A 21,824-nucleotide genomic window follows, 5' to 3' on the forward strand; every position below is an offset into this window, starting at 1 on the left:
TAATGGAGGGTTGGCGGCTGTATATAAATGTATTACTGGGGGGTTAGCGGCTGTATATAGATGTATTACTGAGGGGGTTGGCGGCTGTATATAGATATATGACTGGGGGGTTGGAGGCTTTATATAGATATATGACTGGGGGGTTGGTGGCTGTATTTACATGTATTAATAGAGGGAATGGTGGCTATATATAGATGTATTACTGGGGGGTTGGCGACAGTATATAGATGTATTATTGGGGGGTTGGCGGCTGTATATAGATGTATTACAGGGGGTTAGCGGCTGTATATAGATGTATTACTGGGGGGTAGGTGGCTGTATGTAGATGTATTACGGGGGGGTTGGCGGCTGTATGTAGATTTATTACTGAGGTGTGAGGCGGCTGTATGTAGAGGTATTACTGCAGGATTGGCGGCTGTTTATAGATGTATTAATGGAGGGTTGAAGGCTGTATATAGATGTATTACTGGGGAGTATGTAGATGTATTACTGGAGGGTTGGCGGCTGTATATGGATGTATTACTGGGGGGGTTAGCGGCTGTATATAGATGTATTCCTGGGGGTTGGCGGTTGTATATAGATGTATTACTGTGAGGTTGGCGGCTGTATATAGATGTATTACTGAGGTGTGAGGCGGCTGTATATAGATGTATTACTGGAGGGTCTAGCAGCTGTAACCTTACTGGGGAGGTTGGTGGCTGTATATAGATGTATTACTGCAATAAATGTATTACTGGGGGGTTAGCGGCTGTATATAGATGTATTACTGGGGGGGTTGGCGGCTGTATATAGATGTATTCCAGGGGGTTGGCGGCTGTATATAGAAGTATTACTGGGGGGTTGGCGGCTGTATATAGATGTATTCCAGGGGGTTGGCGGCTGTATATAGAAGTATTACTGGGGGGTTGGCGGCTGTATATAGATGTATTCCTGGGGGTTGAGGCGACTGTATATAGAAGTACCACTGGGGGGGTTGGCGGCTGTATGTAGATGTATTATTGGGGGGTTGGCAGCTGTATATAGATGTATTAAAGGAGGGTTGGTGGCTGTATATATATGTATTATTGGGGGGTTAGCGGCTGGTTAAAGATGTATTATGGGGGGGGGGTTGATAGCTGTATGTAGATGTATTCCTGGGGGTTGAGGTGACTGTATATAGATGTATTATTGGGGGGTTGGCATCTGTATATAGATGTTTTACTAGGGGGTTGGCGGCTGTATATAGATATATGACTGGGGGGTTGGAGGCTTTATATAGATATATGACTGGGGGGTTGGTGGCTGTATTTACATGTATTAATAGAGGGAATGGTGGCTATATATAGATGTATTACTGGGGGGTTGGCGACAGTATATAGATGTATTCCTGGGGGTTGAGGCGGCTGTGTATAGATGTATTACTGGGGGTAGGCGGCTGTATATAGATGTATTACTGGGGGGTAGGTGGCTGTATGTAGATGTATTACTGGGGGGTTGGCGGCTGTATATAGATGTATTACTGGGGGGTAGGCGGTTGTATGTAGATGTATTACTGGGGGGTAGGTGGCTGTATGTAGATGTATTACTGGGGGGTTGGCGGCTGTATATAGATGTATTACTGGGGGGTAGGTGGCTGTATGTAGATGTATTACTGGGGGGTTGGCGGCTGTATATAGATGTATTACTGGGGGGTAGGCGGCTGTATATAGATGTATTACTGGGGGCCAGGCGGTTGTATGTAGATGTATTACTGGGGGGTTGGCGGCTGTATATAGATGTATTACTGGGGGGTAGGTGGCTGTATATAGATGTGTTACTGGGGATTAGGTGGCGGTATATAGATGTATTACTGGAGGGGTTAAATTTAATAAGTTATTTACATCCCCTGCTCTGTCACAGCTTTCATTGATATCAGCACCTGAGGACAGCAATAAAGCAGAAGCTAGAAGAAATTTGGATGATTATTGTGGCTTCCCTCCAGGGTCCCATAAACAGGAAGAATTGTCAGGGCCGGAGCAGGAGCTACAATGATAATCCAGATCTGTCCACACCTTCCCCCTCCTCCAGTAGTCCCAGATAGTGCTGTCGCTTTAATATAGCTCTGTGCACAGCAAGTCCTGGGCTGTCTGGGACTGCAGGAAGATACCTGGAGTCATCTCTGGTGATGGCCTGAGTGCCCACAGATTGGGCTCCGAGTGCCACCTCTGGCACCAGTGCCATAGGTTAGCCATCACTGTCATATGTTCTTTATGAGAATCCTCATATACACGAGTGTGTAACCTAAAATTTCAAAACTTGTCCTTGTACTTTAATCCTCCCATTCCCCTAATTTCCTTGTTCATCCACCTGCACCCCCTCTCGTTCAGTACCCTCCTATATACAGGTGCTCAATGCTGGGCACAATGGGGCACATTTACTTACCTGTCCGAGGAGTTTGCCCAAAGGGCATTGTTCCGATGATCATGCACTGTGCCACCATTCACTAAGATCGTGCGCCCGATATCCTGCATGTGACGCTTCCCCGCTCAGGTCCTCAGTCCAAATCAGTCAGATCGTCCGGCGGCACAACCCTCAATTTCTGTCGCATAATAACCGGCGTGATTGTGCCTAAATCCGATGGCGTGCGACACAGTCCCCTTTTAGATACCTGTCCCAGCCGCACAAATCCCGAAAATGTCTGGAAGTCCGACGGAAATGCGATCCATGGACCCTTAGTAAATAAGCCCCAATATCCCAGTTTTGATGAATCTGCCGCCCCCTGCACACTCCACAGGTGACTGTACATAGCACAGACTGCGCTAGTACTGATACATGGGACCATTGTCTTTTTCTGCTGTACTTTTACACAGCGTTTAACTATTTATTATGTAGAAGTAGTTTTTGTTACCTCACCCCAGGTACGGTCTGTCAGCATTTTTACCTTATAGGAGGAGTACAGTAGATAGATTAAAATTTTTCCCGTGCGCCTAATTAATATTTCACCACTAGGTGGAGACATTTGGTCACTTTTACATTATATTGGATGTTGACCTATAGCCGGGATATTCCATATACTGCCTATTGTTACATCTCTCCTCCCATTAGGAGATAATCCAGGGGTGTAAGTAATTATCCCCAACACAAATATCAAATTCTTCTAAATTATAATCTGTTTTTGGGAACCTTCATGTGGAATAGGGAGAGCTAAGACTCTGATTGTCAGGTTTGGGGTCTGCATTACATGACTTGTCCACTTTTAGAAAATAATTGATATTGTTTCTGTAATGAACAGTTCTACAATTTTCCACTATACATTCTGTAGCAATTCCCAGTGCTTAGGTGTTTTCTAGCTTTTTTTTTGAAGCTTCATTGTTTACTTCTTGTGGATAATGAACCAGTGCCTAGTCATGTGATGTCACACAGGTGCACAGCTCGTTATATCCCTAGTCATGTGATGTCACACAGGTGCACGGCTCATTATATCCCTGGTCATGTGATGTCACACAGATGAACAGCTCGTTATATCCCTAGTCATATGATGTCACACAGGTGCACGGCTCATTATATCCCTGGTCATGTGATGTCACACAGGTGCACGGCTCATTATATCCCTGGTCATGTGATGTCACACAGGTGCACGGCTTGTTATATCCCTGGTCATGTGATGTCACACAGGTGCACGGCTCATTATATCCCTAGTCATGTGATGTCACACAGGTCCACTGCTCGTTATATCCCTAGTCATGTGATGTCACACTGGTGCACTGCTCGTTATATCCCTAGTCATGTGATGTCACACAGGTGCACGGCTCGTTATATCCCTGGTCATGTGATGTCACACAGGTACATGGCTTGTTATATCCCTGGTCATGTGATGTCACACAGGTGCACAGCTCGTTATATCCCTGGTCATGTGATGTCACACAGGTGCACGGCTCATTATATCCCTGGTCATGTGATGTCACACAGGTGCACGGCTCGCTACATCCCTGGTCATGTGATGTCACACAGGTCCACGGCTCATTATATCCCTGGTCATGTGATGTCACACAGGTGCACGGCTCGTTATATCCCTGGTCATGTGATGTCACACAGGTACATGGCTTGTTATATCCCTGGTCATGTGATGTCACACAGGTGCACAGCTCGTTATATCCCTGGTCATGTGATGTCACACAGGTGCACGGCTCATTATATCCCTGGTCATGTGATGTCACACAGGTGCACGGCTCGCTACATCCCTGGTCATGTGATGTCACACAGGTCCACGGCTCATTATATCCCTGGTCATGTGATGTCACACAGGTGCACGGCTTGTTATATCCCTGGTCATGTGATGTCGCACAGGTGCACGGCTCGTTAAATCCCTAGTCATGTGATGTCACACAGGTGCACAGCTCATTATATCCCTGGTCATGTGATGTCACACAGGTGCACGGCTCGTTATATCCCTAGTCATGTGATGTCACACAGGTGCACTGCTCGTTATATCCCTAGTCATGTGATGTCACACAGGTGCACTGCTCGTTATATCCCTAGTCATGTGATGTCACACAGGTGCACGGCTCGTTATATCCCTAGTCATGTGATGTCACACAGGTGCACGGCTCGTTATATCCCTAGTCATGTGATGTCACACAGGTATACGGCTCGTTATATCCCTGGTCATGTGATGTCACACAGGTGCACTGCTCGTTATATCCCTAGTCATGTGATGTCACACAGGTGCACGTCTCATTATATCCCTAGTCATGTGATGTCACACAGGTGCACTGCTCGTTATATCCCTAGTCATGTGATGTCACACAGGTGCACGGCTCGTTATATCCCTAGTCATGTGATGTCACACAGGTATACGGCTCGTTATATCCCTGGTCATGTGATGTCACACAGGTGCACTGCTCGTTATATCCCTAGTCATGTGATGTCACACAGGTGCACTGCTCGTTATATCCCTAGTCATGTGATGTCACACAGGTGCACGGCTCGTTATATCCCTAGTCATGTGATGTCACACAGGTGTACGGCTCGTTATATCCCTGGTCATGTGATGTCACACAGGTGCACGGCTCGTTATATCCCTGGTCATGTGATGTCACACAGGTGCACGGCTCATTATATCCCTGGTCATGTGATGTCACACAGGTGCACAGCTCGTTATATCCCTGGTCATGTGATGTCACACAGGTGCACGGCTCGCTACATCCCTGGTCATGTGATGTCACACAGGTCCACGGCTCATTATATCCCTGGTCATGTGATGTCACACAGGTGCACGGCTCGCTACATCCCTGGTCATGTGATGTCACACAGGTCCACGGCTCATTATATCCCTGGTCATGTGATGTCACACAGGTGCACGGCTCGTTATATCCCTGGTCATGTGATGTCACACAGGTCCACGGCTCGTTATATCCCTGGTCATGTGATGTCACACAGGTGCACGGATCGTTACATCCCTCAAAAGTTGGCAGCTATGATTCAGAGGCATTTCTTACTAAAATTTGTAAAATTAACATAAACTCTAGTTTTCTAACATTTGTATTTAGAGGTTATTATGATTGAAGGAAGTGAAATGCCGGGGAGGCAGAAAGCCGGACAGTCTTCTGGTCCTATGGGGAGGTAACGGCCTGGAGAGGATCCTGGGGCGCAGTGTGGTGAGATAAGAGACCTGGCAGTGCTGGGGTACACAGATGCAATACTCCATAGTAACCACGAGGAACGAGACGGATCACAATATCTCGTGTAACGCAGACGTTCAACTGGATCAGAAAGAAGAATCAAAACAGATGTACTGATAACCTCAGGCACATACACCCAACATCTGACATGTGGGAAAGGCAAAGCCATGGGATGCGGCTTCTCCCAGGATCCACTGCTCTGCATAGGGTTCAGGATGAACAGTATCAAGGGTCCAGTGCTAAGCTCATACCAGGGCCCTTTAAGAGCCTATAAGGGGTTAAATATGACAAAATGATAAGTATACGGTAGGTGCAGGATGCCCAGGGTTCTGTAGGGTTGGGTGTCGCACCTGGGAACAACCTGATGGTATCCTGCCGCAGCAAGTCCGGCGCGCTTTGCGGTGGGCTCTGGTGAAAACTTAGACTCCGGTTCCAGGTGCCGGCTAGTTCCATCTCCCGCAGTGGTCCAGAGGATTCACTGATCCTGACAGTATTATAGGTGTATGTAAGTGCATGATGTGTGTTTGTTTGTATGTATGTGTGTTTTACATAGGCATAAATTAACCCCATAGCGCAGTAAGACGTAACCTTACGTCTTGCTGCGCATGGGGGAGTATGAAGAGGGCTCACGGGCTGAGCCCTCTACATACTCACCGGGCATTTGCTGCATAATGAAGCAAATGCCCATCGCTAGCACCCGCCATCGCTGCCGGCAAATCTGCCGCCGGCATTAAAGAGCGTTGTCATGACAGCCTCGGATCACACAAAGATCCGAGGCTGTCATGATCGAGGCTATCTATTACAATGTGCGATCTGCACATTATAATAGATGGTGTGCAAAATCGCCATATACTGCCATACTGTAGTATGGCAGTATATGATAGGATCAATCAGACAACCTAGGGTTAAAGTACCCTAGGGAGTCTGAAAAATAGTAAAAAAAATAAATGAAAAAAAGTAAAAAAAAAAAAAATTATATAAAAAAACCTAAAAATTCAAATCACCCCCTTTCCCTAGAACTGATAAAAATATAAATAAACAGTAAAAATCCTAAACACATTAGGTATCGCCACGTCCGAAAATGCCGGATCTATCAAAATATAATAACCGTTTTTCACTGCGTTTAACCTCGTAACGGAAAATCGCGTCCAAAGTCGCAAATGGCATTTTTTTGCCATTTTGAAAAATAGAAAAAATTCTATAAAAAGTGATCAAAAGGTCGCACAGTCCTAAAAATAAAAGCATTGAAAACGTCATCAAAAGTCACAAAAAATGACACCACTCACAGCTCCGTACACCAAAGTATGAAAAAGTTATTAGCGCAAAAAGATGGCAAAATGAAGATTCTGTACAGGAGGTTTTAATTTTTGTAAATGTATGAAAACATTTTAAAACCTATACAAATTTGGTATCCATGTGATCGTATTGACCCAATGAATGAAATAGACCTGTCATTTGGGGCGCACAGTGAAAGCTGTAAAAACCAAACCCACAAGAAAATGTTGCAAATGTGTTTTTTCATCATTTTCTCTGCATTTAGAATTTTTTTCCCGCTTCCCAGTACACGGCATGGAATATTGAATACTACCACTACGAAGTGCTATTTGTTACGCAGAAAATAAGCCGTCACACAGCTCTTTACATGGAAAAATAAAAAAGTTATAGATTTTTGAATGTGGGAAGTGAAAAATAAAAATGCAAAAACGAAAAAGGGCCTGGTCCTTAAGGGGTTAATATTGTTTACAATCACACACACACACACATATATATATATATAGTGCCTGTGCTTGTATGGTAATGTAGTGGCCCCTGTTTGCGCTGCTGTCGTGGGTACTGACACCAGCCAGCAGTATGGATCCTTCATGTTATCAGCACCAGCAGTACCTAGCAGATCCAAATGACTTATAATGGAGTCTGTCTGGGCTCTGTTATGGTGTTCAGTGTCAGACTGGGATACATTGGGCCCACCAGTAAAATCTGATCTTGGGGCCCACCACAGCTATATGTTTGGTACATAATCTATTAATATAATCATATAAATACATATAGTTGAGATGCTCTATGCTTATTATATGTACAAATTACAGAGAGGGTTTCTTGTCCAGCCCTACGGTACTTATGCAGGGCCTAGGGGCCCACTGGTGGATCCACCTGTTCACCTGTGGGCCAGTCCGAGCCTGATGTTGTATGTACAGTGGTTATAAACTCAGTGGGGGGGGGGAGTATATCAAGATCGGCGTTTGTCACGTTGGCCTTGATACCTCCTTCCCCAGTGCAGCCTATAATATGACAAGGTGAAGGACACGTCATACATTAGGCACCAGGCCTGGCTGCAATTGGCTTGTAGGGGACTGGAATCAATTGTACCGCACATTCATGTTAGAAAACTGGCGTAAAAGTTCGGAAACCCAGTCCCTGCCCTCGCCACGCCAACTTTTTAACAAGAGTGTAGGAGAAACTGTAGTAAACTTCTTGGGATGTTGAGAGCCCACACTTTTCATACATGTTACCCTAAATCTGCCCCTATCCATCCGATTTTACTTTTCAATAAATTTTGTTAGTTCCATCCATGAGGTGTCAGATTACAAAGTGGTCTATGGAGAGGGAAGGGGGAGGAGTGAGTCACAGCAGTTAGGTCTCCAACCAGAGCCTCAAAGGGGATCACAAATATACAGACAGAGATTGCAGAGAGCAGAACTAATGGAAAATGAAGACCTCTGCATCACATAAAGACCATATACATCGTTGCTCCCCATTGTAAGCAACAAGGCAGAAGCTCACAGAGGTGTCAGATTACAAAGAGGTCTATGGAGAGGGAAGGGGGAGGAGTGAGTCACAGCAGCTAGGTCTCCAACCAAACACACTGGACTACTGATTCCTCCAAAGGTTTTTGGAAGGTGGGGTATGCTTTAGAGGGGGATAATAGTATCTACGCGGGAAGATATTACCGCCAACATGTTACATCAATATACAGATTTACTACAAGTCAAGTAGCTGAGAATTGTCTTGGAATCTATACTTTAAAAAAAAAACTTCAATAAATATTACATTAAAGATGTCTTGTTCTTGGAAGGAAATTTGGCCCAATCAGAGCTGACTGGTCAAAAATTTGTTTAACAGCCTAAAATCCACGCGTCTCGTCTTTTCACACTTCAGGCAACGTAAATCAGTGGAAATAAACAGCACATGTCCTGGACGGGATCGCTGTTTACACTATAACTTACGTGAATGACGACTTCATGGAGGAGAATATTAAAGTAAGGCTATAAAACCTTCACCAGCGTTATAACAACGGCGTGTTAATGGAAGTGGGCGTAGTGTCTGAGATTTCGGGGAGATGGGGAGTGACTGATGGACGGCTCGCCCTTGTATGGATAATAACCATGATGAGGGTTGGGTTCTCCAGAAACTCAGATGAACTTCTATTCCTTCAAACAATCGTCTCATCGATAACCCAGAAAAGTACCCATAAACCTCTGGGGTAAGTCTTCTCTTAGGGGAATACATCAAGCTTCGAGGAAAACATAGGGGCAGATTTACTTACCCGGTCCATTCGCGATCCAGCGGCGCGTTCTGTGTGGAGGATTCGGGTCTTCCGGCGATTCACTAAGGTAGTTCCTCTGATGTCCACCAGGTGTCGCTGCTGCGCTGAATGCACTGAAGTACACCAAGCCGGGCCGGGTGCAGGCAAGCGTGTGTCAAGCGACACTATTTTTTTGGTAAATGTGAATCCGTCGGAATTCCGTTGCGTGCAACCCGGCGCCGATGCGACACATTCCGATCGCGTGCGCCAAAAACCCGGGGCTATTCAGGAAAATGGAAAAATTCGGGTAAACCGCAGTAAAAACGCGATTCGGGCCCTTAGTAAATGACCCCCATAGTCTGTTGGGTTACATAACTAAGACGCTCAACTTTAGGATGGTCCATGCACTGGACAAGTTCGGAAGTGGCCGGAATGTCCTTCCTCCAAACAAAAATATCACATGTTCACATCATGGAAACCAAATTCTTGGGATACAATTTTGATCCAATTTGGGAATTTGTTCTCTACTATATGGCAATGAGATTTTTTCCCCGTTCCTCTGTAGGGGGAAAATAGGTGGACCTGCATCTATATTCTACATTATCTACCCTGATACCATGATGTTCTACGGTGCTTTATACACTTTGACCTTAGTAAGACTCGCAAATCTATATCCAATATCAATATATCCTTTAAGGGTGTGGAAGGATTTGGCACATCTGGAGTAAACCAACATAAAAGTTTGGAGAACTGAAAAATTCCATGCAGACATTTCTCTTGTTTAGATTGAGTTGTGTCTCTAGGCACCGTCCCATGGCCAACGCCAACTATCACACTCGACTCTGAAACGTACTGGCAACACTTAGGCCTGATAGCAGCTAGCCTCTAACTACATGCTATCCTCTAGCCCAGCTCTGGCCATTGATTTACATATATCCTATTATCCTATTATCTTCCACAGGTTAGACCTCTACGTAGTACTCCAAGGCCACAATGATTGCACCCAGTTTTACTCTCTGGGAATGTTATCCAAGTACAGATGTGAACAAATCACATCAGGAGACCCACTGAACGGCTTCCTGCTGACCCTGCTTCACGGTCTTAAAGGAAATCAACCAGCCAAAAAACATTTAAAAAACTCACCCCTGCTCCTCTTCATCCTGATCCCGGCACTGTCCATTGCTAGTCTTGACACAATGGGATCACAGAGAAAAGAAAGTTATAATTAGCAGTACGGAGCGCTGGGATGAGATGTCCCACGCTACGGGCTGCTAATTATGTACGCCCCCGCTCCTCCCTCCATGACGTCACGCGAGGGGCTTTCCCATGCTCCCAGCACTGGAGAGGGAGGTGGTGGCGCGTGCATAATTAGCAGCTAGGAGCCCCAGATATATTATCCCTGTGCTCTGTGCTGCTAATTATAAGTTATTTTGGTAGGTGATCCCAGCGTGTCAAGACTAGTGACGGACAGCGCCAGGATCATAAAGAGGGGTTGAGTATGTTTAGTATTTTTATGTTTTTTGGCTAGTTAATTTCCTTTAAGCCTTTAGCCTACTACTAGCTGGTCTTCAGTTCACCAACCAATGTAGTACAACTTATCTGTATAAAATCATGGTAGGTCTGACTCTTGACACCACCACCCATCTGCCAATCGACTTACGATACTTGGACAAGCGTTGTTTTCTCATCACTTGATATAGGACCACACAATGGGGGTCATTTACTAAGGGCCCGAATATTTTTTTTCCGTCGGGTTTCCTGAATTTTTACGATTTGCGCCGAATTGTCCCGGGTTTTTGGCACACGCGACTGGATTGTGGTGCTTCGGTGCCAGCATGCATGCAACGGAAATTGGGGGCCTGGCCATCGGAAAACCCGACAAATTTGGAAAAATTTTGGTATTTTTTTAATAAAAAAGTGTCGCTTGACATGCACTTACCTGCACCAAGAAATAGAAGGTAAACTCCGGTGAACTCCAGCGGACCTCAGCGGAGCAGTGACACCTAGTGGAGATCGGCGCACAGACCTTACTGAATCCCGGCCGGACCCGAATCAGCATCGGAGAATCCGCCACTGGATCGCGACAGGACCAGGTAAGTATATGTGCCCCAATGTCTGAGACTTATATTGGGGCTTGGTCTAATTCGCTATAATGGGATGTGGGGTAGTAGGATCTCTGGATGATGGCTGGATTAGAGCTCACACGTGGGAACACCATAGGTTTGACCCTATACTATATTTTAGATTGTCTTCAAATCACAATGTTATCCTCGAGTAAGGTCCTAGTTGATGCTCACAGGCCAAACCTTCATAACATTCGATCCTCTGACATATGGGCTGTGCTGGATTTACATTCAGCTGAGATTTGGCAATGTAACTACAGCAGTCTATCTCACAGGAAGATAGTAATATGGGTGTAATATCAGACACGTCCACCTAAAGAGAGAGGCACTGGGGGTCATTTACTAAAGGCCCGATTCGCGTTTTCCCGACGTGTTACCCGAATATTTCCGATTTGCGCCGATTGTACCTGAATTGCCCCGGGATTGTGGCGCACGCGATCGGATTGTGGCGCATCGGCGCCGGCATGCGCGCAACGGAAATAGGGGGGCGTGGCCGAACGGAAACCCGACGTATTCGGAAAAACCGCCGCATTTAAAAACCGAAAAAGTGTCGCTTGGGGAGCGCTCACCTTCACCTGGTCCGAGGTGGTGCATTCCGGCGCGATGAGATGACTTTCAGCGCAGCAGCGCCACCTGGTGGACGGCGGAGGAACTACATTCATAAATCCCGTCCGGACCCGAATCCTGTGCAGAGAACGCGCCGCTGGATCGCGACTGGACCGGGTAAGTAAATGTGCCCCACTGTTTCTAGAAAAAAAATACACCCAATCTTCTGATTCTTGACAACCTTGCCCCTTCATTGTGACCGATTCCTTCCATGAAAACTGCTATAATAGACTTGATCTGAGCTCTTTTCCAAAATCTGTGTTCAATCAGCCGAATAAATACAACACATAAATATTCTATGCTTGAGGAATACATATTGGCCACTATGGACCACATTCCTTCTCGTGTGATATTCTTGAGTTAGATGTTTGCTAAAATGGAAATACATGTTTTAGTCCAACATAAAATGAAGTATCTTGAAACTTTTTACAAATATATAATTTCTGGACGTTCCAATAAGATGAGAGAACATTCGTTATCTGAAACTATATCACATGACTTCAACATAATCTGATTTACACATAAGACTGGGCTCGGAAGAAGCCTCCAGAGATAAGTGTATGATAAGACTCTCAGCTGCCAAAGCTTAAAGTTTACAAAAAACAATATAAGACAACGTGGTCAGAACATCAAAGTACTGGGACCAAATATTCATCATGTTTTACAATGTACTAACGCGCTGAGATCAAGGACCAAGGGGCTTCACAATCATATTTCCATATCTCATACAGTCTAACACTGCTGGTTCCATATACTAAATGGACAATTTTATAGGAAGATAGTAAAGGGTTATGGATAAGATGTGGTAGTGGCTTATGGTTGGGATATGGTAGAGGGTTGTGGATGAGATGTGGTAGAGGGTTAAAGATGAGATAATGTAGAGGGTTATGAATGGAATGTGGTAGAGGATTAGAGAAGAGATTGGGGCATTTTTACTAAGGGTCCGAACACTGCACTTTCGTTGGGTTTCCCGAATATTTCTCTTTGGCCCTGAATTGCCCCAGGTTTTTGCCGCACGCAATCGGATTGTGGCGCATCGGCGCCGGCTGCAACAGAAATCAGGGGGTGTGCAAACCGACGGATTCGGACAAACCGTGGAATTTATAAAAGGAAATGTATCGCAAGATCAGCACTCGCCTGCACCAGGAAGAAGAAGGTGAACTCTGACGGACATCGGCGCAGAAGCGACACATGCAGGATATCGGGCGCACGATCTTAGTGAATCGCACCGGACCCGAATCCTCGTCGGACAACTCACCGCGAGAATCTGCCCCATAGTGTCAAGGTTATGGATGAGATGTAGTGTAGTGTCGTGCATTGGATATGGTAGAGGGTTATAGACGAGATATAGTAGAGGATTAGGGAAGGGATAATGTAGTGGTTATAGAGATGTAGTAGAGTCTTATGTATTGCATATGGCAGAGAGTTGTGCATGAGATGTGATAGAGGGTTAAAGATGAGATAGTGTAGAGGTTATGGATGAGATATTGTAGAGCGTTATGTACAGTCCCCTACTTAAGGACACCCGACTTACAGACGACCCTTAGTTACAGACAGACCCCTCTACCCATTATGACCTCTGGTGAAGGTCTCTGGATGCTTTACTTTTGTCCCAGACTGCAATGATCAGCTCTAAGGTGTCTGTTATAAAAGTTTATTGATAATCCTTGGTCCAATAACAGCAAAAATTTTTGAAACTCCAATTGTCACTGGGCCAAAAAAAAAATTGTCTGGATTTAAAATCATAAAATATACAGGGGCAGATTTACTTACCCGGATTCGGGACCGGCCGGGATTCACTAAGGCAGTTCCTCTGACATCCACCAGGTGGCGCTGCTGCGCTGAAGTTTATCGGAATGCACCGGAGTTCACCGTCCTACCCTGGGTGCAGGTAAGAGCATGTCAAGCAACACTTTTTTTTTTTTAAAAAAATGTTTTTCCGAATCCGTCAGGTTTTTGTACGACCACGCCCCCCGAATCGCGTGCGCCAAAATCCCGGGGCAATTCAGGGAAGATCGGCGCAAATCGGAAATTTTCGGATAACCTGTCGGCAAAACGCAATTCGGGCCCTTAGTAAATGACCCCCACAGTTTCAACTTACATACAAATTCAACTTAAGAACAAACCTGTGGAACCTATCTGGTATGTAACCCAGGGACTGCCTGTACTGTATACGGTAGAGCAGTGGTGGCGAACCTATGGCACTGGTGCCAGAGGCGGCACTCCAAGCTTTTTCTGTGGGCACCCAGGCCATCGCCCCAGCTCACCAGACAGGACTCAAAGAATCTTCCTGCAGTTCCAAGCAACTTAAAAGATGCGGCTTTCAGTGATATTTTAAAGTAACTTATTTGGCTACTTGGGACTGTGGGAAGAGGGGGAATGAGTAGACAGGGCCTAATTATCTTTGGAGGACCTCCTGCTGGCCCTACGATTCTCCGTCTACAGAGGGACACTGGAAAGAAGCTAAAATTATGCAAATTTTCCCTCCTTTCTTTCTACTGTGTTGGTGTCCTCAGGAGGCCAGTAAGATTGAACGTTGTTGAAGAACAGGGAGCAATAAGATACTGCTCTACTTCGCGATAAATGAAGAGGATTTGGGGCTGCAGTTTGGGCACTCGGTCTAAAAGGTTCTCCATCACTGCGGTAGAGGGTTATGGAAGAGATAGTGTAGAGAGTTGTGGATGAGATGTGATAGAGGGTTAGAGATGAGATAGTGTAGATGTTGGAGAGGAGCTTTAGTGATGGATGGACTTTGGTAGAGGGTTACAGATGGGAAGTGACATATGGTTATGGATGGGATGTGATAAAGGTTTTCCATGTGTAATTTATGGTAGGAGGTCACAGATGAGAAGTGGTAGAAAGAGTCACTGCTGAAAATGAACTGAATAAACAATGGACTCTCCAAACAAGTAAAACATTTTTGGCTACATTATTTCATCAGCGACCTCTTCCTTTTGAATGTTACTTCTTTATGTTGTCATTTACTAATACTTGGAAAGTAAATGGAACCCTACAGTTGTATTTGGTGTCTGAAGGGCCTCTGAAATCCTTCTGTGTGCCACAATTAGGGAGCTTCGATATGGATTTACAATGGGCCAGGAGCTTCAAGTTGTTGCCCATAGTGAGAAAATTGAGTGTCTCGGAGTAAATGGGTTGGAGTCTCAATGAGGCCCCTTTTGATTTGTGGCGCATAATTTTTCTTATATTTCCCAGCCGAAACCTAAAACTCCAAGATAAAAGTAACGAGTGGCCACTTTAAGGCGTAGTCTACACCAAAGTTCATCTTACAACTGCTTGAAAGGATACACTTCATCTTTCATCACATACTATGCTTTTACTCCGTGGGGCCATCTATCAAAAAGTACAGAGGGTGTCAGGAAAATTGCCGTTCATCTCTTTGTTCAAATTGTCAGTAAAATATGACCGTGCATCGGGAAACATGTGGTTTCATCTGTTTGGTGTAATCAATTGATTAGTCAAAGCTGAGTAAGTTCTCCAAAAATTGCTCTGGAAAATGTAAACTTTCAGCTGGCTCACCTGCCCTGTGATCGGCCCATCTGCGGGATCGCTTGATAAAAAGCATACACTGGTAATTACTCTGAGTACGATGAGCAAAGAAGCGGTCACATGTGATGCCAGTACGTCAATAGTGCTACAAATATATCAAAGAAGATATTACGTGGCCTATTCCAGTGCAGGACGGTGCTGTTCCTTTTGCAACTTCGTTACAGGGGGTTTTAAAACTTTTTGGCATTGGTGGGTTCGATGACCTTTGGTTTTCTGTGCTGCTGAATGAAACTTTATTTTGCTAAATTTTTGAGAAAAGGGTTATTATTAACAATAAGGGTACATCGGACCGGTTGAAATATAAGGGTTGGTCTGGGCATGAAACCCAAGCTCTCACTCCCAACGGAAAAACTCGCAATCGGTGGGGTCACCAATTACGTGTAGTCACCTTTCACACTGGCTGCTCATGTGTATCAGCTGCTCCGTTTTCTCGGAGACGTTGTAATTGAATGACTATCCTAGACTAAGTGCGATCTATATGGGCAAGTGTGGGTGTTATCGCAGGGAAGGGGGGTAACTAAACGTCAAACCTGGGTCAGGTCAACATCTGCAAAGAGTTTGTATGTTCTCCAGGACCTCCGGTTTCCTCCCACACTCCAAAACATACCGGTGGGTTGATTAGATTGTGAGCCCCATTGGGGACAGGGACCCATTTGGCAAGCTCTGTGCAGCGCTGCAGAATCTGTGTGCTCTATATAAATAAAGGAATTATTATTATTATTATAATTAACCTCAACTTCTGGCTTAAGTTCGGAACCCAAACCCTCAATGTTTGGCACGGACCCGAACATTGCAGTCAAGGTCCATTCATCAATATTAACAATTCTTTTTTAGTGCCAAAAATGGCCTGGAGCAAGAGATTGTGAACTTCGTAAATTCTTCAAGTAGTTTTATAGGTGTGCGTGTTTGTATCACTTTAGTACTGTATGTCGCCATTGTGTGGCACTCTTCTTAGGCTTAGATGAAAATTGACAATGGGGGTCATTTACTAAGGGTCCACAGAGCGCGATTCCGTCAGGTTTCCCGAATATTTCCTTTTGCGCCGAAATCCCCCTGGTTTTTGGCTCCAGCTTGCATGCAACAGAAATTGGAGGGCGCTGGCGTCGGACAACGCGACTGATTCAGGCAAACCGTGGAATTTAAAAAACAAAAATTGTGTCGCAAGATCAAGCACTCACATGCACCGGGAAGAAGAAGGTGAACTCCGCGATGGGGCAGGTAAGTAAATCTGCCCCATGGTCTGTCAATTTTAGTCGGATCAGTAGACCACATGATTTAGTGGTTCATGTATTTGGAGATCCTTCAGTACAGATGTACCTACAACTAAGTTGGGAAAGATATCCGTCAGATGAACCTTAGTACATGTTTTGGGTCTTCAATTGATGACACCATAAAGGAAACCACAAAACAACAAGGTCATTCATGTATGATAGAACAATCTCCCGTAAAACCATGGCTAAGATACAGAATAGAAAATATGGACCTATTACTGTAGCCTCCTAAAATATTTGACTTGGTCTAACCCGACGAGAGTGGTCCAAGTGATCATGCTTTCCTTATCGCCCCAATGACCCTGTGGTGAGGCTTCTGAGGCAATCGTTATTCTTAGGATGGTGGCATCACTTCTGCTAATTTGTTGTTCTTGCTCACAACCATTTTGAGAACATCCCCACTTCTGGTCCAGAGGGTAGAGTAGAAAAAAAGAATAGCTCCGGTGCTTGATGAATGATGCTGTACCTGACAACAGTAGGCTTTCCCGTTGATATGGTAAACCCCCTTTAAGAATCAATGGGAAAAGACATTGGGGGTCATTTACTAAGGGCCCGATTCGCGGTTTCCCGACGTGTTACCCGAATATTTCCGATTTGCGCCGATTTCCCCTGTATTGCCCCGGGATTTTGGTGCACGCGATCGGATCTTGGCGCATCGGCGCTGGCATGCACGTGACGGAAATCGGGAGGCGTGGCCGAACGAAAACCCGACAGATTCGGAAAAACCGCCGCATTTAAAAAAAAAAGTGTCGCGGAGCTTGCACTTACCTTCACTCAGCCCGAGCCGGTGAACTCCAGCGCGTTCCGATTCTTTTCAGCGCAGCAGCACCACCTGGTGGACGGCGGAGGAACTACCTTAATAATTCCCGGCCGGACCCGAATCCAGTGCAGAGAATGCGCCGCTGGATCGCGAATGGACCGGGTAAGTAAATCTGCCCCATTTTCTACATTATTAGCTTCTCGGTTTGCAGATCTTACTGGACTGTGGGGAAGAGAAGGAATGAGACCAGAAGTTTAATAAAAGTTGTACACTTCCTAGAGTTGTCCTTGGATTGTTCCATCACAATCCTCCGTCTTCCCTCCAGCTATCTGGTGTTGTTTTACACATTCCTCAGAGATTGCAATGCAAGGATCTTGTGAAACATCTCTGTAGGATGCCTCGGATTATAAAACGCAGACGTAAGCCCAAATAAATTCCAAAGAGGAAGGGGGGGTCTATGGCATGGATGAGAGGAAATGGCTTGAATCTGCAATTTGCATAATTGATTTGTGCTATTTTTTTTTTTTTGTAGTGATGGACGGCGACCAAAATAGGACAAGACGATTTTATCTTGTGATTGATTTCACCACTTTACAATGAGAAAAATCACTGGTAAAACTCATCCATAATAACATCATGTAATAGAACAGAGTTTTACAAACGTTGGAAAAAAATTGATGTCTTGTGAGATATTAACGAGAAGGGCTGACGAGACCCAAAGCCAAGAACACGTGCGCAAGAAAGCCAGGAATGCATGGACGTCATAGATGAGACTAAAGGTCTCATCATTGGGACAAAGATGGGGCTACAGGTGCTCATTCACATAAGAGAAAACCAAGATATTTTATTGAGAGCAGCCGACGTTCTTACTCTTCATTGACGGATGATTTCATGGTGGATCCATATGACTTCTCGTGGGAGACAATCCACCAGCGGCAAATTCCTCTCTCTCTTTGTACAGAGTTGTACAGTCAACTAGATACCAAAGAGTAAACCATAAGGTATGAAACCATGAACGATAAAGATGTGACCTGAAAGATAGAGCACATGTATACTAATATAAGGAGCCTATAGACAAGAATTAAAGATTGGACCAAGAGTAAAGAATTGATTAGCTGCTAAATTATCCAACCACAAGACAGGAACCATAAGATGGAACCAAGAACCAACAACAAAGATGGCAGCAGAGTCCAGTAGTACATGGACAACAAACATGGGACCAAGATACAAGACCAGGTTGCCATCAAAATTAGTCTAGAAGCCAGGAACACATAGGGGGTCATTTACTAAGGGCCCGATTCGCGTTTTCCCGACGTGTTACCCAAATATTTCCAATTTGCGCCAATTTTCCCTGAAACCGCGATCGGTTTGTGGCGCATCGGCGCTGGCATGCACGCGTCGGAAATTGGGGGGCGTGGCCGAACGGTAACCCGACGGATTCGGAAAAACCTCTGCGTTTAAAAACAAAGTGGTCGCACGGGCCATACTCACATGCACCACGATGAAGACGATGAACTCCAAGGCACCTCGGCGGACTTCGGGCACAGGACCTTCATGAATCGCCAGAAGACCCGAACGCTTGTCAGAGAAGCCGCCGCTGGAACGCGAATGGACCGGGTAAGTAAATGTGCCCCAATGAATATGGGACTAGAGGCCAACATACATGAATAACAGGCATAAGACCAGGAGCCAGGACCGTGCTGACGTCAAAACTTGTCTATAATCCAGGACAAAGCAACAAAGAAAGGACCAGAAAGAAGGAGTACATGCTACTAGTATAAGAAGCCTATAAATAACAATGATCAGATGAGAGGTCAAGAATACATCCATGCTAAAGAATGGACAGAGTAAAGAATCGGTTAGCTGCTAAATTATCAGACCACAAGACAGGAACCCAAAAGATAGGGCCAAGAATTAACAACAAAGATGGCAGCAGAATCCAGAAGTACATGGGCAACAAACTTGGGACCAAGAACCAAGACCAGGTTGCCATCAACATTAGTCTGGAAGCCAGGAACACATACACTTAAAGATAATGAAGATGGCACTAGAGGCCAGACATACATGGATAGCACACACAGGACCAGGTGCCAGGACCATGTTGATATCACAACTTGTCTATAATCCAGGAACACAACGATTGGACCAAGAGCCAGCAACAAAGAAAGGACCAGAAAGAAGGAGTACATGGACAATGAATATAGAACAAGGGACTAGATGTACACATTGGGGCAAATTTACTTCCCGGTCCAGTCGCAATCCAGCGTCGCGTTCTCCGACGAGGATTCGGGTCTGCCGGGATTCACTAAGGTCCGTGCACCCGATATCCACCAGGTGTCGCTGCCGTGCCGAGGTCCGCCGGAATTCACCTTCTTCTTCCCGGTTCATGTAAGGGCTGATCTTGCGGCACATGGGGGGACATTAATCATAGTCTAGAAGTGCGAAGGTGGAAAATAAGGATGGCACTCACCAAGTTGTTGATGTGGCTAAAATTCTTATTTTATTGCATCAAGTATTAATACTCACAAACATAAGGTGCAAGGGAGGGAGTGGGAGCTGAATGCCCAGAAGAGGGCGACGGCCGTTTCGCGCTGGACTGCGCTTCTTCCGGCCCCAATTGTGAAGTGACTAAAAGCCGTGGGGTTTTTAAGTGCTAACACATGCAGTAACCTCGCCTCTATAAGGCGTGTCTTACTGCTCAGTAGTCAGATAATTGGCTAATGGCACCCTAAACTCTAGGAGGCGATCCGCCTACATAGTTACAAACAATTGGGCTTTCCTCCATGTGTTAGGTCGCTGCACCTGTCATGTAGTGACGCCTCCTCCACGTTTCTGTGGGTCCCGGTGGGCGCTCAGCCTATTCGTCCAAAGAAAGGACTGAGGCCCCGCCCCTTCCGGGATTCCCCACGTGGGACATGTCACATGACCGGACTATTCGTCTCACTCCCCCTTTTCTCTCTACCCCGATCATGTGACCCGTTACCTAGGAAACAAGGCACGGCGTCGCTACATCGCGGGAGTCGAGGGGTTGTATTGACGCTGTCTGGAACTAGGGAGCAGACCACACGACACATTTAAATGAGGTACGTAGCCCGCAAGCTTAGGCGAGTTAGGGTGTGCCATACGCATAGCCTGAAATTCACACCAGTACAAGCAGTTGCATTACAAAACCCTAAAATAACGGCATCTATTAAAAACAATCAGGTGAAAGACACCTACTATCATCACATTTCACATACAACGCAGTGTAAATCCTCAAATATCTTAGTGTTGCATTTAGACTTTATTCTTCTGACTCTTGTCTTACTATGTGAAACCCTATATCATCCGAGAGCAGCACTATCTCTTAGGGGTTATAAAAATACCCCCATATCTATTTTATCATTCAGTCCAATAGGACCCATAGCATTTGATCGGAGGATCCATCTGCTCTCGACCTGTAATAACAATCGTTGTCTGTCCCCTCCTTTTTTCGGAGGTGGGACCACTTCTAGCCCTGCGAACCTAATGGAGTTCACGTCACCCCCATGTTCTTCCCTAATATGTTGGATCAACCGTGGGGCTCCTGTCCCTGATCTTATGGACCCCAAATGTTCTCTCACCCTTAGGTATAGGTTTCGTATGGTTTTACCGATGTAGAACCTGCGGCAGTTACAGATCAGGACGTACACCACATAACTTGTTTTGCAGTTAATGAAACTTTTCACATGCACTTTCAAACCACCAAAGGACACCACCTTGCTACTAAGATTGAATGGGCAACATTTACAATGGCCACATTTATAGTTCCCTGTGAGTGGGTTGCTCTCAAGCCAGTTTCTTTTTTTCTTTGAACTAAAGGCACTATTAATAAGTTCGGACCTAATTGACCTGCCTCTCCGGAAACTAATGAGGGGTCCACCCTCCGCTATCTCCGCGAGGTCCCTGTCATTTCCTATCAAGTGCCAGTTGTCTCTCATGGCCTTCTTGATGATGTCTGCCAGAGGGGAAAAATCAAATGAGAAGGTAAATCTTTCCCTCTCATTTTTTTTATCACTAGTTCTCAGGAGTTCTTTTCGGTCCTTGTTTTTCACCTTATCGTATGCCTGATTTAGGGTCTTTTCTGGGTATCCCCTTTTTGATAATCTCTCTTTCAATTCCCTGGCTTGTGATTCGAAACCTTCTGTCGTATTATTTATCCGCTTCAGTCTTAGAAACTGACCGTATGGGATGGCTTCTTTTACGTGTCTGGGGTGATAGCTCTCAAAGTGTAGGAGGGCGTTAGTGGCCGTTTTCTTCCTATGGACTGAAGTTAATATCTCATTATTCCTTATTTCGACCAATACATCGAGGAAT

This window comes from Engystomops pustulosus, chromosome 1, assembly GCF_040894005.1.
Source record: "Engystomops pustulosus chromosome 1, aEngPut4.maternal, whole genome shotgun sequence".
Classification (NCBI taxonomy): domain Eukaryota; kingdom Metazoa; phylum Chordata; class Amphibia; order Anura; family Leptodactylidae; genus Engystomops; species Engystomops pustulosus.